The sequence below is a fragment of the Chroicocephalus ridibundus genome, chromosome 13, assembly GCF_963924245.1.
Source record: "Chroicocephalus ridibundus chromosome 13, bChrRid1.1, whole genome shotgun sequence".
NCBI lineage: Eukaryota > Metazoa > Chordata > Aves > Charadriiformes > Laridae > Chroicocephalus > Chroicocephalus ridibundus.
In genome coordinates, this window is record NC_086296.1 from 12,971,668 (window position 1) to 12,989,873 (window position 18,206).

Below are 18,206 nucleotides of genomic sequence, written 5' to 3' on the forward strand. Positions count from 1 at the left end.
GAGCCTTTCTCCAACCGTTTCTGTCCTTCAGCAGGAGCCAGCACAGCAGTTGCAGTCCTTGGCGCCTGACTTGTTTCTCGTCAGAAGCGCTAAGCCAAAAGCGGGCTCCCTTCCCCAGAAGGAAGCCACAGACAAGGCTGTATCTGCAGCGCCCGGGTGATTTTGGACAGCTCGGCGATGCCACCAGACATGCCGGATAGAAACCGGCTCGGGCAAGCGGCGGAGCCAGGGATGGGGGAGACGGATTCTGCCCAGGGAGCTGTCATGGCTCCATGAGAAGCCGGCTGTGATCCACACCTCCAGGAGCTCACAGACCGCAGGGGTGGCCCCCTGGGGCCCTCACGCCTGAAATGGAGGGGAAAAGCGATACTAGCGATTCGGCAGGAGGAAGGAGAAATGCTGTTTGTCAGCCACAGCCGGCCGGGGTGAGACCAGAGCTCCTGGCTCCCACAGCCCTCTGAGCTCCGGGGAAGATGCTGCCACAGACAAGGGTCCCTGCACCAAAGCTGCTGGCCCAGCCGACTCCTACTCGGGTGCCACGGGCCACTGCCCTGTGGGTGACGGGATGGGGACACCACCTGCCGGGAACGCGCACCCCTGCTCTAGCCTAAAGCGCACCGAATATGAGGTGATCTCACTCACGGGGACACAGCTCAATAACGAACCTTGTGCTCAGTAAGGTTTAGACCACCAAAAGCCACCATTTCAATGCTGAGTTTTGGAGCACTTGACGTGCAGCCGAATGGCCCAGCCTTGGGTCAGGGAAAGGACAACAGGACTCCCAGCTCACAAAATTCTGGCAAATTTCTACCCCTTCAACTGGGGAGGAGAACTCAAACCGCAGTCCCCAGAGCGCTGAGAAAGCCCAGGGACCCCTAAGGCTGGCTGCACGAGAGCTCTGTTAATTCCCTGGGTTTTAAGCATTTTTAAGCAGCCCTTGGGGGTGTTTTGTCTGCCTGTTGTTGAGAACCAGGCAAGTAGCTCCCAAGAACAAGCTCTGCTCTCTCCTAAGCAGCAGCACCCGCATACACGCGTACGGGCTTATTTGCCAGGCTCGGCCATCCTGGAGGGGGCAGATTTATCAGGCAGGACTGGCACTAAAGATAACGGCATCGGGGATGATTCCTTCAGCTGAATTGCTCACTGTGCACCGGGAGGTGACATCCAGTGCATGATACCTACAAAGCTTTATAGAATAAATACAACGGGCTTCCACTTACACAAGCCATCTCCGCAGAAACATTGAAAACTAACGGTATGGCACTAACAGGGAGGAAAGAGGAGGAGCCGGGATATCCGAACTGCCTTTCCAGCGAGGATGCAGACTGCTGGAGGCACTCGGAGGCAGCAGACACCCTCGCACGTCGGCGGTACATCGCTCGGTGGATGTAGCAGCTTCAGCATCACAAGGCGATGCCATTGCCTGCGTAGGCTCAGCATCCCGCTGACACAGCCCAGCAGCATCCCAGAGCATATTCCAGCCCTTTTTTACCAGTACGGATAGAGCACGGTCCCAGCCCACGACACCACATGAGGCAAACCCAGCTCAGCCCTTTCTGCCGGCACGGCCACGCAGAAACACAGCTCCCGCTTCACTTCCCAGTGGGAAGAGCGTACAAAGCAGGCAGGTCCCCACCAGGCAATCGGGAACAGATTCCCACCACCTATGAATTAGCAGCAGGTACAAACGAGCCTGCTCACTTCCAGGCGGGAGCGGAGGCACACCTGCCTCATTCTCCTCTTCGGAAAAGCAGGTACCACCGTGATTTATCTGCTCAAACCATGCCACCCCCAATCCTCCCGCAGCAGCACCGAAGGAAGATGCTCAGAGGCGATCTCTAAATCTGCTCGGGTGGTAGCTAGCTATTTCAAGTCGGGCTGGTTTCTGCCTGCTTTTGGCAGCATTTTTTTGGGTGGAGGAAACATTTTTGTGGTTCGAAGCTCTCCGTTTCCTTCAGCTGACAACCCCCCCAGCCCCTTCTTTTCTGTACACCCCAAGGAAAAGACAATGAAAACCTTTAAGGAGAATAAACTTCCAAAGCTCCCAGAGATGAAAAGGTCCTACTAGACTAATTTTTAGGAGAGCATGGGTGCAGGGAGAAGAAAGCTTAAGCTAGACAAACTACAGTGAAAAAAAATTGATCTATTAAAGCAGTGCATGCTATCAGGGAAGTGAGCGAATTCCCACAAACCAGCATAGCCAGATGTGTTGCTGCGAAAGCGGATCTGTCTTGACTTCTCCGCATCTTTCCCCTCTACCTGCCTGGCTCCCGGCAGCTCGGCTCGACAGCTCTAATGGTGCAATCCACTTTATTGACCTACGAGCTGCCACCTGCTCGGGATGCGGCCACGGCAGGTTTGCCATTGCGTAAGAAGCAGCGGCAGCAACAAACATCAAACCCTAAATAAATTTTCAGAGGCCGCGGAGCAGTATAATTAATCACAGGGTCCTTCACAAGGCAGCAGCGGGGATGCAGGCGGGGGAAGGCAGAAGGCAAGGCTGCGAGAGACTGGGACATCAAGGGGGGACATCAGGGCCCCCTTCTGCTGCCTGTCCCCAGCCTGTCCTGCCAGAGGTGGCACAGGAGCCGAGGATCAAGAGGGAAGGCAGTGGCTGGAGCCAAGGTCAACCTCCATTTCACCGCTCACCCATTTCTTGACCCTGAGCAAGCAACTCCCTCCCCAGCGTGCTTCGTTTGGGTACATCCTTAATCAGCAAATAAATAGCACTCACAGCCAGTAAGGTTAAGAGCGCTCCGGGTCCAGTCCCCGCTGTGCTGAACTCGCATCTTCCTCTTTCCCACATTTCCCCCGAGTCTGACCCAGAGCGAGAGCAGGAGAGAGACGTCAAAGGAAGAAACAGAAGGAAAAGCTTTAAACACGCCGGACCAGCTCCTTCCAGCTCCCGATTTGGCAAACCCAGCGGGGAGGGAGAACCGAGGTCTGCGTATCTCACGGCCATCTCTCCCCTGCGACTGCGCCCCGTTGGGATGCTGGCTCCTGCCGCCCACCCCGCAGCTGAATTGCTGCCCCAAGGCACGCAAAGGCGGCTGGTGACTGCGTGGGGAAGAAATAGGAGGCCCCAGAGTTTATGGAGTTTAGGATACAGCACGCGTCTATGTCAGAGCACCCTGCTGCCCAACAGCAAGGCTCTCCCTTGACAGCTTCCCCTAAGTCCATCAGCAGAGGCAAACGGAGTAGCTTGGCCCTAGGAGAAACCCCGTACCACCACCACTTCAGAAAGTCATCAGGGACTCTTGGGGACACTGGGACTCACCTGGATCCTAGAAATGGCAAATTGGGAGCCAGGAGGACTTCTCTGGAGGGAGGTGACTGATGCCTTGGCTGAGCCCTCTGCTCCTCCCCTCTCGCACCCCCCTACGCCAAGGACAGTGGTCAACATGAAGGTGACTTCAGAGAGCACTGACCTTGTCTAGAAAGAGAGAGACAAGAAAAAAAAAATCTTTTCTTTCCTGCCATTGAACAGGAGCCAAACAAGACTAAAGCACAAGTCCTAAAGGCTCTGGTGGAGTTGAAGTGTCAGCGTTCACCCCGAAATCAGCCCCCCCGAGACATGCTGCTCCTTCCTCCCTCCCTTCAGCCCCGCTCCCTGCTCCCTCCGGATGGCTGCCATCCCTCCCGCTCTGCTGTCTCTCCGAGCCACACCAAAGCACTGCTGAGCAGAAGCCCTCCTCAGAGAGGGGAAAAAGAAAGAAACTTTCCAGCCTTTGAGCCACGCTTTTAATATTTCATCTTCTTCTGCCGGAAGGAAGGAAATTCCTTATGCCAGCTGGGCTGCAATCGCACCACCGCATCTCTCCGGCTCAGAGAGCCCTGGCTGCCAGCCCCTCCGGGCAGATGGCAAAATGTAAGGCTCACATCCCCATCACGCAACCCCTCCTGCTCCTGCCCCCCGCTGCAGCGGCCAGGCGATGGGGTGGCCACAGCAGGGACAAGGCACCGAGGGGCTGGGCAGGCTGCTGGGAGCAGCAACATTGAAGAGAGATCCGAGTATTGCAGAGGAGCCCTGGACCGAGCTCCACGGGGCCACCCAGGCACCTCGATGGACCCACTCGTGTGGCAGAACTCGTTTGGGAAAGGTGACAGGTCGGCAGCCACCGGGTCACACTGAGTGACATCCGTCAATCACCACCATCATGCTGTCTCAATGCCAGCCGCCCTCCCACCCCCCCCCCCAAACTATCCATCATCTGTGTCAGGCCAGTTTTTATTTTACATTTAATGCCTGTAAAGTATTTTGGCTTTAAATTATTCTGCAGACTCACTGAGTTCAGCCGCGCTTCCCCGTCTAGACAGAACAATCTTGTTGTCAGTGAAACAGATTCGCCCTGACATCCCCGTGGCGCGCGGTGATGCGGTTGCTATTTTAGAAAAAGGCAGAGAGCTAAAAAGCTCGTTCTTTTACAGGTTTTGAAGCGCGATTCCTGTCCATTCAACTTTAAACACACACCTCGATAAACAATGCCACTGTGTTTGATTTGATCGCTCTCATCGTCGGGAAGGGGCATGGATGGAGAAAAGGGAGAAAGGGGGAATGGCTCGGCATCTGTGGGATCCGACATGTCCCAGTTCTGCTTGCAGCATGCCTGCCCTCCGGCAAGGGAGGGATTCCCTCTCCTGCTCTGCCTTTTAAACCCACCTGTATGGCTCTCTCCTCCAGGCTGCAGACCCAGGACTGGAGCCCCCAATATCAGAAGGACGCGGAGCTGTTGGAGCAGGGCCAGAGGAGGCCACGGAGATGCTGGGAGGGCTGGAGCCCCTCTGCTGGGAGGACAGGCTGAGAGAGCTGGGGGGGTTCAGCCTGGAGAAGAGAAGGCTCAGCGGAGACCTCGGAGCCCCTTCCAGTCCCTAAAGGGGCTCCAGGAAAGCTGGGGAGGGACTCTGGAGCAGGGAGGGGAGCCGTGGGATGAGGGGGAATGGTTTTACACTGCAAGAGGGGAGATTGAGATGAGATATTGGGAAGAAATTCTTTGCTGTGAGGGTGGTGAGCCCCTGGCCCAGGTTGCCCAGAGAAGCTGTGGCTGCCCCATCCCTGGAGGGGTTCAAGGCCAGGTTGGCCGGGGCTTGGAGCAACCTGGGCTGGTGGGAGGTGTCCCTGCCCAGGGCAGGGGGTGGCACTGGATGGTCTTTAAGATCCCTTCTAACCCAAACCATTCTTTGATGCTGTGACTGGAGCGTGGGGATCTCGTGGTTCCTCTCTGTGACACCGAGGTCCCTGTTCCCAAGCACTGACCTGCCTGGTCCTCCACGGCTGCGGGACAAGCCTCGGCTGACTGGCAGGGAGATGCAGGAGAGGCATCGGCAGCCCGAAAGAGACATTAAACCAAGTCAAAATACATTTTGCAGATCAGCTTTGCCCCCAGGTCTCTGCCAGCGCGTGAGAGACTACAAACGCTTCCTTTATAATTAAACAAGCGCTTTTCCTCCTTGTGAAAAACCTGCACAAAGGCAAAGGTAAATCAGAGTGAGCGTTTGGCAGCACTTCGCGTCTAGTCAGCCCCTGTAGCCTGCGGTACTTGGAGAGAGAAAACAGCCGGATCAAACCAAAAATAATATTTTTCCCCTTTCGCTCTGCCAGTGACAGATCCTTGATGTCTGCCGTCAGAAGTGACAGATACCAGTTGGGGATCTTCTCGTCTCCTCTGCTGATAACACCGCCGCCTGCCCATCCAACCTGCAGCACGGCAGTGGGGAGGCGATGTCTCTGCCTTGTGCGAGGCATCCCCGGCCCTGAGGGAATGCGCAGCCCCCGAAACTGAGCCCGTGAGAAGCTGGACACACACACAATCACACAGGAACAGAGGGTCCTCCAGCGCAGCAAGTTGAAGGTCAAGAGCTCAGCCCCAAGGAAGCCTCTGGAGGGTGCTGGGGACGGAGAAGAGTCTGAATGCACCAACAGACGCATCTGCAGGTGGCAAAGGGCCATATTACATGGCTGATTTTGTTCCCCAAAAGCCTGCAGACCTCCAGGAGCTGCCCAGGTCAAAGCAGACTGTATCAGCACGCCTGCATTAACATTTGATCCCAGTGCTGGAGCATCACACGATAAATCAGCTGCAAGTGTGCTACACAGGGAAAGAGACACTCACCTCCAAATACTCAAGCAGAAGAATGCCTCCGTATATTCAAAGAGGAGAAATGAAAGCAAGAAGGACTGGCTCTTTGCACAGGCACAGCTGACCAGCAGCCTAATGGGAAGAGCTACACAAGAGAGAGACCTGCCCCCAGCCACCTCCGCACGCTGCTTTCTCGCCCTCCATGTGATTCATAACCTCATGGATTCAATCCCTGTTCTGACCTCCATGGAGACATCAACCCGCTCACAAGAGATCAGAAATCTACCCATCCTGGGAGCAAAACAGCTCTGTCCTTTAGGAAAACCCTTTGCCCGCTTCTGCCAGCACACGCCTGGGCGAGTGAGAGCCAGCAAAGCTGCTCCTCTGGAATAGCCACCAGCATGTCCACCACTGGCCAGGAACCGTGGCGCAGCAGATGGCCTGGGGATCCCGAGAGGCAAAACAAAGCCGTGGAAGATTTCACCATCCAAGAGATGGGTTGTAGCAGAATCAGACCAAACGATTGACTGTACGAAGGAAAATAACACCAGAAAAGTACAGGAAACAGCATATGGATGGTGGCCCTTCCCCAGGTGCATTGAGACCATCTCACACAAGATTCCCCACAAGCACATAGCCTGATGCCCAAAGATGGCTGGAGAGCATCCCGCAGCAGCAAGTTCCACCATGTGCCTCCTCCTTTACCAGATAGTGTTATTTTACCAGCTCATTAATCCTGCAAGAAGGTTTTGCCCCAGGCCTGGGGGACCAACAATTGCCCTTTTGATCAAACCTGTATCTTGAGCGTCTGCTCTCCGTTGATGGAGAACTGAGCCAGCTTTTTGGGAAGGCATCTTCTCCCTCGTGCACCAGCCCTGCTGATGCCCAGATGCACAATAAATGGAGTTACAGCACCAGCAGAGTGTTTTCTGTCCTCCTGGGATGGAGAACATTAATGCATGGGCTGAACTGGAAGTGGGGGAGGGAAGTGATGAAAAATGATGCACTCAACGCCTCATTATCACATCCTTAATAGCCCTGAAATCGCTATGAGGGTCTCTGTCATTTCTCCTCCCCCTGGGTCACAAGCAGCCATTCCCGTCTGTCTCAGCAGCAGGGCCTGGTTTCCTCACCGGAGCTGCTGGCCATCCAAGCAGACAGGGCACCTCCACGCTTGGAGCCAGCGTCTCCGCATCGGGTGTTCCTGCGAGGAACCACAGGAGAGCAGCTGCGCTGGCTCAGCTCAGCACATCTGCTCTAAATCCAGTGACTCCAGGAGGGGCCACCGGCATCAGGCATTCCAGTTTTACTCCCACTCCCTGCTACTGCCCTCCCCAGACCGTGCCTCAGGTTCCCTGCCTGTATGAAAGAGTTGTAACATCTCCCACCCTCCTCAACAAAAAGATCTTTGGCTTTTAATTTTTGTTGTGCACTCACAGAGCGTCACCTATAGGTTTTGGGGAATTTTCAGCCAGTTCAGAGGTGCTGACGGCACTTCCAAGATCACCCAACACCTGGGCTACAGCTCTGCTCAGGCGTATTTTCAAGCACCAGTCAACGCTTCATCCTGGATGTCCTTGTGCTCTTCTCCAGTAGAAGGGTGTGGACACCAGCCGCCTGCCCTGGCCAGGTCTCCTTCAACACACACCAAACAGCTCAGCTCTCCACGGATGTAGATGCTCAAGATACAGGTTCAATCAAAGGAGCGATTGCTGGTGCCCCAGACCTGGCGTAAAATCTTCTCGCTGAATTTATGAGCTGGTAAAATTACTGCTATGGGGTAAAGAAAGAGGCAGGAGGCATTAGCAGGTCCCACGACGGTACGGAGGCATTTAGCTACCACGGAGCTGGTGGTGGCACCTTTAAGCATTTGCGTCTCGGTTCCACTTTTCATGACACCTGCGCTGAAGGGATTTGATGACTCCCAAGAAATGCCAAGCCAAGAAGATTTTAAGAACTACCAAACTGCCTTTTTAAGAGGCAGGGGACACGCGCACCTAATCCAGTCTTAAAACTAATGATTTAATTTACCTTAGGAGAAGCAAGCCAGCATAAATTAATATCTCCCAGTAGTATAACATAAGCATGTTTTATCTGGAGATTACGTTGATTAAATCATCAAGTGCCATAATCTTCCCTTCCTACCTCAGTAAGATGGGGAAAGGAAAAAAAAAACCCCAAACCCTAAAAATATAGATATAGCCTTGTAAACCACAGGAGGGAACCGCACATTCATCTCCAAGCCCTCTCCTCGCTCGCTAAAGCATGCGCCCGAGACTCCCCACCCTGGAAGAAGCTGTTCCAGCTGGTGCTGTTGTAAGAGGTAAAACGAAGCTACGTGTTCAGAATTGACGAGCTGCCAGGAGATGGAGGCTGGGGGAGCTCAGAGGCAGTACAGGAGTTACACTTACGGGGTTTCACTCTGCAAATGTAACTGAAGAAATGAGATCCGACTCCTCAGGGTTATATTTCTGCTTTCAGGATACGAGACACCGAGGCCACTAGTCACGCAAGCTGGAAATTCAAGTGGCTTGGATCCACCACGCAGGGAGACAGCACCTTCGCAGAGGGCAAAAACACAGCAGCCCATTTAAAACATCTTCCTCCCCCCTCCCCAGGCTCATTTCTGCTTGTTCCTACCTCTCTTTTGCTCTACGCTGAAAGGAAGGACTCAACCACCCACCTCGATGAATCAAGACCCACCTTGACTTTTTCCAAGAGTTATCACCTGCTGAGGGTGGTTTTTCAGACAAAGCCTATTCCGGTGGGACTCACCGGCAAACACTCTGCCGCAGCTTTCTGCCGGGTAATCATGCGTGGGCACTTCACATTTAATGGCTTTGTCTGCTGGCTGTTTGGATTGTGTGTGGAGTGCTCTAGAGCCCTTGGGCAGGGCACTTCAGAAGCACAACACCTTTTATTTAAAGCCAATTCAAACCCACGGTGGGGAGTTTGTCATGCTCCAGGGAAGCTTTCAACGGATCTTGTTAAGTTTGTGGCAGAAGAGGAGGGGTCCAAGGCCAAAAAAAATAATATTAAATCCCTACAAGAACAGAAAGCTCCCCTGGAAAAAGCAAACTCTGAACACTGTTTATACTGACCCTGACACCACGACAGGTCTCCAGCAAGCAATCGGTATTGACAAGGCCAACGCGAGCAACATTGGCTCACCCTCCCAGCCCGTTGTTACACAACTCGGCGTTAGTGTTTATGAAATAAGTGGATTTTGCAAAGGAAAGGCAATTCACAGATGTAGTTTTATTTGCTTGTTGGAAAGTTGGGGCAAGCAGCAAGCTTCTGCCGGCAGTGCTGCAGCAACTGCAGTCCCCTGCCTCCACTTCCTCATAAATGGAATAGTTACTCCAGCGTTGTAAAAGCTTGGAAGCCTTCAGAAGAGAAACAGCATTGTCTGGAAAACTATTTTAATACCAAAACAAAGTTACCAAGAGGACCTCCACGCCCAGCGTCTCATGGAGAAAACGCATCTCCATTCAGATGCCCTCTCCCTGCGAGGAAAAAATAATATACATATGGAGTAAAGGAACCACAGTTTCAGGTTCCGCATTTTCTCAGCGAGGAGAAGCAGCGTGCTGACTTGAGCTTTACAAATCCGTAAGCTGCGAGAAGTGTCCTGACATTTTTTTCGTTATTCATTTCTGTGGTCTTGTGAACCGGCATGATGATTCACGGGGCAGAGGACGGTTGCGCTTCTTTCCTTGAACACCTTTCAAATTAAAACTCAGCCCCAAGCCCCATTCTCACCTAGAAGCCAACCACCTAGTCCTACCATGTAAAATCAACTTCCCTGAAATGATGCAGGCAAAATAATGCAGTTTCAGAAAAATCCTTCCCCTCCTTCTGATGTCATTTTACAGTAGGAATAACCTATTCTGACTCTCTCCCTCTGCGAGCGTCTCTGCCTTTCCAGGTGTGAACAGCATCTCCCTTCTGGGCTTTGTACCTCTTCAGTTCAATTAACGGAGCCCCCAAAAGCCTGAGGACTTCATTACTTCTAAACGAAACATCCTCAAACACGCTAATGCCACTTGTCTTCTGCAGGACCCCTGCTCCAGACAAGCCTGGCATTTTGACAGCATCTCCACACTCATTTTCCCTGAGCAAATGCACCGTTACACAAAGTTTCACTTTTAGGATGGCTAGAAAAAAAAAAAATCTCTCCCTCTAAGTAAACGTCAGACAAACATCTATATGCGCTGCATGGAATTGCATGTCAAGCCACTCAATAAAACCAACTTATCTGCCAGGAACAAGCCTGACAAATCCTTGGTACCTTTTCTCCCCCCACTTCAAATTGTACATGGAGTCCTCGGAGTCTAGAGGGAGGGAGGAGGTTCCACTCATCCATCACCCTCATCCCGTCAGTGCCACCTCTGCCTGTGCCTCACCCTCCCTGCTGAGGCAGCCGCCTTTGGAAAGGAGGATTTTGAGAATATATGGAGAGAAAAGCATTACAAGAAAGAGACACAGAGGTTGCTGTACCTCTGCCCTCGCACCCAGAGCCCGAGGCGCGCTGGGAGGGCGAGCGCTGCCTGCGAATGCCACCTTGGCCACGTCTCCTCCTCTCAGAAGAGCAGACCCCGAGAGGACGCTCGGCTCCTCGCTGACACCAGCCATCGGAGCCACGTCACTCTGCTGCTGCTCACTCACAGCAGCTCGGTCTTTCCTAAGGAGAAAATTCAGCATCATAGAATCACAGAACGCGTTGGGTTGGAAGGGACCTTTAAAGGCCGTCTGGTCCAACCCCCCTGCAGTCAGCAGGGACATCTTCCACTAGATCAGGTTGCTCAGAGCCTCATCAAGCCTGCCTTGAAGGTCTCCAGGGATGGGGCCTCCACCACCTCTCTGGGCAACCTGGGCCAGTGTCTTGCCATCCTTGTTGTGAAGAGCTTCTTAATGTCTCATCTAAGCCTGCCCTGCTCTAGTTTAAAACCATTGCCCCTTGTCCTGTCGCTACATGCCCTTGCAAACAGCCCCTCCCCAGCTTTCTTGTAGCTTTTCTTATACCCCTTCAGGTACCGGAAGGCCACTATAAGGTCTCCTCGGAGCCTTCTCTTCTCCAGGCTGAACAACCCCAGTAGAGGGACTTACTCCTTCAACGCTCCCAACAGACCAGACCCACAAGCGCCTGCATTTCTTTTGAACTCATTCCCCCTCTCCCCAGGCTGGGGGCAGAAAGCCTTCACGGCAGATCAAAGCCCACAGGCATCACCCAGCTTTTCTTCCTGCCTTTTGCAAGCCTTTAGCTCCGCGATGCCCTGGAAAGCCAAAGGTGGTGGGCAGAGAGCCTGTGGTGCTCAGCAAGATGGACTTTGTTGTATTTAGCTAGTAAGTTCCACCTCGCAGGGAGAGACCTTCCCTTCCGGGGGGCCCGGGTCCTCTCTGAGCTGTCTCACACAGAACCCTCCTGCTGGCATCTTTACAGACCCCGTCATTCCACACTCAACATCCTGCACAAGCAAATGATTAATTATCCCCAGTGAGTTGCCATCTGTCAGCTGATCACTGACAGATCTGATCAACAGACCGTCCCCGTGTTCTCCACCTACTGCAAAGGAAAACATGCTCTCTTCCAATGGTTTATGCTAACACATTTTTACTTGAGATTTGCCGCCAGCTTCTCGCAGTCAACTACCAAATGTAGCTGGTTAGCAGTACCTCATTATCCAGAAATCATCTGGTCACCTGCTCTGGGCTGAGCCTTGGCCTGTCCAGCTGGATGGAGAGGAGACACGAGGGTAACGCTGAAGAAGAGATTACGTGCCAAGAGGCACAGACAAAGTTCTGACATAGCTGAAACCCTAGAGCAAAACCTTAAGGAAGATTAAGCTGCCCTAAAATCCAGAGTGTAAGCTAAGTAAAGTAAGGAGAAGGGCATTTCTGGCTGAACGAGGACACAACTCTTGGTCTTTGGCAGATCATTGCACTCCTGTGCCTCAGCTTCCCCAGCTGAGCAATCAAGTACATTCTCATCTACTTCTCCCTGTAGAAACCTTTGAGATTCGCATATCAAAACCACTATAGGGGTAAAATCACTGCCAAGACAGGCAGCAGCAGGCATGGGATGCCCTTCACAGCGCTGACCATGCGGGAAAGCAGGATGCTCTTGCACTGACGCTGGCTTCTCCCACCCGTTCTGCTCAGCAGCAGTCAAGATTGCCACAGCAACAGGAGACAGAAGAGAGAAATATTTCTCCGGAACACATTTGGTTGCTTTTTAGTGGGTTGACATAAGAGGGTTCGTTTATAAATACGTCAAGAGCATGTCAGTGTGAAATTGGAAATGAGAGCGGATGGCAGCACGGTGAGCAAAGTACGTGGGGTGAGGAGATGAAACACGCGTCCACCTGAAGCAGGTGCAGAGCAAGACACCTGTGGGAAGAATGCAGGACCTCGGAACTGATCAACTCCATTGATTGGGAATGGAAACCCTTTTCACTAATGCAAACAGCTTTGTGGTCCCTCGCCTCCACCCTGTCCCGGGGCCCAGGGAGCCCCAGAACATCCACCGTGGTGTCCAGGCACCATGTGGCTGAGCTGCAGCTTCTGCTTCCCCTTGGGAAGGCAAAGACCATGGTGCTGGGAATCACAGCGAGCTGCTCCGCTTCCAGCACCACCACTGCTCCATCAGCCCAGCCACTTAACGAGACAGTAAACAGGGACAATAAGGTCATGCAGGAGATGGAGGTCTTCCCCAAAACACATTTAAGAGGCTCATTAAACCAGTTAATGGCACAGCAGCAGCACTGACACCATGCCTTGCCATTTCCAGCTTCCTTTGTAACACCCTCCCAAAAGGTTCCAGCATTTAGCTCAAGCACTACGTGGCACCTCAAGAACCCAATCGAGGGAGCTCTGTCAGGAGCTAGAGAAGGCAGCTCCTCCTGAAGACGCACAAGGTGACAACCGCATTGTTCTTGCAAGAAGAGTGAGGCTTTCCTCGTGCTCGGATGACAATGGCAGGGTTGAGCACCCCGTGGACAAGCAGGCAGGCACAACTCGCCCTCACCATCCTTCTCAGCACCCTTCGCTCCCACTAGAGCAGTGCATCGGGAGGCATTCGAGAGAAACCTGCTCACTAAAGAGGAACCTGGGGGAAGCGGGGCCAGACCTAAACAAGCACTTTCAGATACGCAGTAACTGCATTTTGAGGTTGCACAATAACTACAACTGGACCTGTTGGAGCGGGGCCGGAGGAGGCCCCGGAGATGCTGGGAGGGCTGGAGCCCCTCTGCTGGGAGGACAGGCTGAGAGAGCTGGGGGGGTTCAGCCTGGAGAAGAGAAGGCTCCGGGGAGACCTTGGAGCCCCTTCCAGTCCCTAGAGGGGCTCCAGGAAAGCTGGGGAGGGACTCTGGAGCAGGGAGGGGAGCCGTGGGATGAGGGGGAACGGTTTTACACTGAGAAAGGTCAGATTTAGATGAGATATGAGGAAGAAATTCTTTGCTGTGAGGGTGGGGGCCCCTGGCCCAGGTTGCCCAGAGAAGCTGTGGCTGCCCCATCCCTGGAGGGGTTCAAGGCCAGGTTGGACGGGGCTTGGAGCAACCTGGGCTGGTGGGAGGTGTCCCTGCCCAGGGCAGGGGGTGGCACTGGGTGATCTTTAAGGTCCCTTCCAACCCGAACCATTCTGTGATTTCTGTGATGCTCTCGGTAGCCCCTGGAAAGCACACACAGCTCACTGGAGTGAACGCTGCAGCAAGACACAAGCGACAGGCAGGGTCCCAGGACCAGAAGACGACCTTGGTCAGCAGAGCCATCACATCCTGCGACCCCCACCGATAAACCAAGTACACCGAGAACCTGCCAGGGCCATGTTCTTCCAATGCTGGCCTTCATCTGAGACACCGCACTGACTCAACAAGGTGTTTAGCAATAAAAAGATTCAGAAGCAGAGAGAATGCTCACTACAATAAATCAAAGAAATGCAGCAATGCCTCAGGATTAAGTAAACATGCAACAGCAACACTGGAACAGTGTGTTGGAACGAGATGCAGTTGGTTGGCTGAAAGAACAAGCAAGACCACTGCCTCTTCTGGGCCTGTGCCTCTGCTCGGTCGAGTGGCTGTATCCATTAATTAGATCCCCGTTACACAGGTAGGAAAAGCGCCCACCAGAAGCACCGTAGTGCTCCGCTATTCAGCCCAGGGCTGTGACAGATACAACAAAGAGCTGAGGCATAATCGAGATGGAGTAGCTGTCAGGCTCTCCGATGGGAAGGGAAAAACCCCTCCACTCCCAGGCTTTGCAGATTAATAATACCTTTAGTTACATCAAATGGTAAACCAGGAACAGGCATGCCTTGTAAAGACTACAGCCGCTATTTAAGGCTGTTCACATCCACGAAAAGGCGAATCTATTGATGTGTTCCCCGAGGTCTTTAGCGCTTGGGTAGCAGAGGGCAGCCACGCACAGAAGATGCCGCGACAGGCCAGTCCAGAACACGTACTGCTGCATCTTTCCAGCTCCCTACGGCTCTCCAAGTACTTCAGAGCAAATTAAACCCTTAGACTTCTTTGAGAAAGAACAGAGAGGGGCCAAACCTTGCTAAATGCTCCAGAAACTCCCCACTAGACTAATCCCAGTCATTCCCTCCAGGATCCGAGAAGCATTCAGTCTTCCCACAAGGGGCACCCTCCCGTGCCCAGAGACACCACAGCGGTGGTCTGAGGAAGGGAGCACCAATACTGCAGCTTCGCCTTCCAAAACACCTGCTGAACACTCACCTGCACAGCGCCTGGGAAGGACGAGCATGCACCTGCATCTCCTCAGAGGGATGGAATCCTCAGTGAGCACTCGCTGGATTGCTGGCCAACCATCCCTTCCTTGGGACAACGTTTGTCCATCTTCAGGCAGAGACCAGGGGACGGACACTTTATTCCTACATTTCACCCAAACTCTCAAAGCTCTCCTCAAAACAGTCATTTCAATGAAAGAGGAAACAAACCGGTAGCTTTGAATCCTCTTAGGGGAAAACAAGACCAGTAGCCTGAGCCAGGGCTGGTGACCATCCTGCCACCTTCCCCTCGGTATTTCCCTTCCCTCAACTGCAAAACTTCATACCTGGTACAAAACGAGACCTCGTCAATACTCGAGTGCTGAAATTACAGAGCACACATCTCTCTGTCCCAAGTTACACATGAAACTCTTCCGCCACATCTTATTATCTTCAGGACAGTCTTAAACCAAGGGGTTTAGTAATTCCCGATTTCAATGGATGAGATTTTCTTAATACCAGAGAAATCCTTATCAGAATATTTGCCTCCTGTGTTTATGCTAATTTCGCGCAACTGTATTACATGATTTAATATCATTAGTGTTCAGAGTTTTCCCCATTACACGATGCCTCCTGACATATGAGGTTTGGAATATCGCTTCCTAACCACATTGGGAAAAAAATATTCATGTGACCATTACGCACTGTTACGAAAATTTAGTTCGTGGGCAAGAGAGTATTTCTTCCCTGTAATGAGCAATTCTTCGGTATTCTGACCCGATCAGCAGCTACCTTCAACCATTGGTTTCTATAGAAATCAATTATTTGTCAGTCATCCACTACTTCCCTGAAAAAAAACAAAACAAAACAAAACCAAACCAAAAAACTCCACCTACCGTTTAATTTGACAAGGCAAGCAGCCATGGAGCTACATCCCTGTGTCCTGAGCCAACCGCTCTCCGAGCCCACGTCAGTCCGTGCAATCCACCTGCTCACTCTGACACCCTTCGGTCACCGATTCCAAACAGGACTTAAACCATCAAGCAGAAACCTTGATTTAAAACACCGATTTTAAGCTCGATTTGCATTTGTTTTCATTAAAGACCACTCGCTTTCATTAATTGGGAGAGCCATTAAAACAGCAGAGCTCTGCAGGCAGCCACTGTCAGAAGAATCCTAAACTCAATCAAAATAAGGAACATTAATAAAGCGAAATGAAGAAAATATGTTTCATCACTTTCTAGCCTGATTCCCGCCCCCCCCTCAAGATTTGGGGCAGAACATGTGGATGCAAATCAGAACTAAATGCAAAATGACAAAGCCACCTTAGGCAGACGAGGCGACGGATGGGTTTCAAGTTTAAGATTGATTAAATCAATCAGTAGCTGTTTCCAGCGGGTTAGATCTCTCGGTTCCAAAGCCCTAAAACCACCTGGCTCTGCTCAAAGCATTGCTATTGTAGAACCAAAGGCTTTACTTTGCTGCTCTGTGTCTCGGTTCTTTAACCCCCGTCCTGCTGATATATAGACATCACTGAAAACATTTTGCATTTATGCCTTTTGTCACCTAAATGTTACAGAAATTTTGGTCCCAGGGTACAAGGTTTCTCCTCGCCACTCTCCCCCCTCCACCTACTTCTTAACATCGGATCTGAGGCAAAAAACACCCTTTTACGTGCACTTATTAACTAAACTGAAATCAAGAATATTGTAGAGAAAAGCATTCGTGCATAAAAAGGAGGAATCTAAATACCAGCATTGATTCCACTGTGCAGAGACTGGTACCGAATGTGTGACAAGATACTCTGGCATCCCAAATTTGAGCTGATGTTAAATGTCAAAGGCGTTTCCCAAACACAGCATAACATTAAAACAGTGGAATTTTTTTTAACTGAATGAAATGTGAAGTTTCAATGAGTTTTCAAACAAATCATGGAAAAATGGAAGTATTCACTCTTCTGTTTTCCGAGTACTTTAAAATATATTACATTTTTAAGTTTTAGAATGGGACGAACTAAAACTGGTAACAGCAAACCTCAGACACCCATTCAGAGTTGCTCGATTATTTAGCATTTGCTATTCTCTTCTGTGGAACAAGAACCCAAGAGGTGTTTTAAATTTCTTTTTCTGAAAGAGGGAGAACCTCAGTTATTCACAAGGGTCACAGCAATTTCTTGCTCTTTTAGGCTTTATTTTCCTAAGTTCCCCAGAAACGCACAAAAAAAATTGCAAACGATCAAAAGACACCTGGCATGACATCACTTCGTCCCTCTACAAAATTCCAGCCAAAGCACATGAGCTAAAAAAGACAATTTATTTTATTAGATTAATCCTAGGAAAAAGCCTCTTTTGAAACCTTTCAGCGAGTCTGATGTCAAAAAGCCCCTGGAGGTTGGTGCGCTGGCCCGGCTCCCTGTCCCTTTGAACATCTAATGGCTGAGGGGGGAAATCATCTTTATTTTGTACTTGATCAACATCACAGTCCATTTCTCAGGGCAACGAAAACCTGCTTAATGCAAGTCAAGAACCAACGATAATTTAACCCTCAGTAGAAGTCTATTTGTGGCAGAAGGTCCACTTTTCTTTAGAGTTACTATAACCAGGAGTTAAAACCATTTCTTAAATTTACTTTAAGTGCTGTCCATAATGAGGATTAAATCTTTTCATAACTGTAGCAAAGCCATTTCGGTTCACTGAAGGTTCGAATCCTTCAAAAGACCGATGTTAGACAGGCAAACAGCAGACAGAGAAGCCAATTTTCTCTTAGAATTTAAGCAAGACCTTGTCCATCTCCTTGAGTAACTTGTCTCTGTTTTTCCAACCAGTGGCAGGAAATCTTCATTTCTACAGCTGATGTCTATGCTCTTGATCCCCACATGCCTCATCCTCGCAACAACGCATTTCGAGCATCCTTCTAGGATTAAAAAAAATGCACTGCTTTCCTGAGCGCACAATAAGGCACTGCATTTTTCTCATTTCCAGCCTTGTAAACGGCACAGGCCATTACAGAACAGCCTGCTTGAAAAAACAGGATTCAATATTCACGTGCTTTGTTAGAGGAGACAGATCTACTTTTTATGGTGATCAACTAAGGCAAGAAAGATTTTCATTTTATTAAAAGAAGGAAGTACAGATGAAGTCGTCTTAAAGCAAAATACCTTCAGCGTAGCAGTTAAATTGGAGCAAAGAGGGCCCCAAGCCCACACGCAGGACTGTCACAAGCAGAAATTATAGTTCGAAGGTTGATCCAGGTGCACTGGGGACACTGGCAACGGGCAAGGACCTCAGAGAAGGGAGTTGTACAAACCTCATACATCCTTCCTGGAGATCCAAGACTGGCGTGAAAGAGTGGAGTAAGAGTTTGGGATCAAGTTTCGACAAGTTCCCCACTGAAGCGCTGCC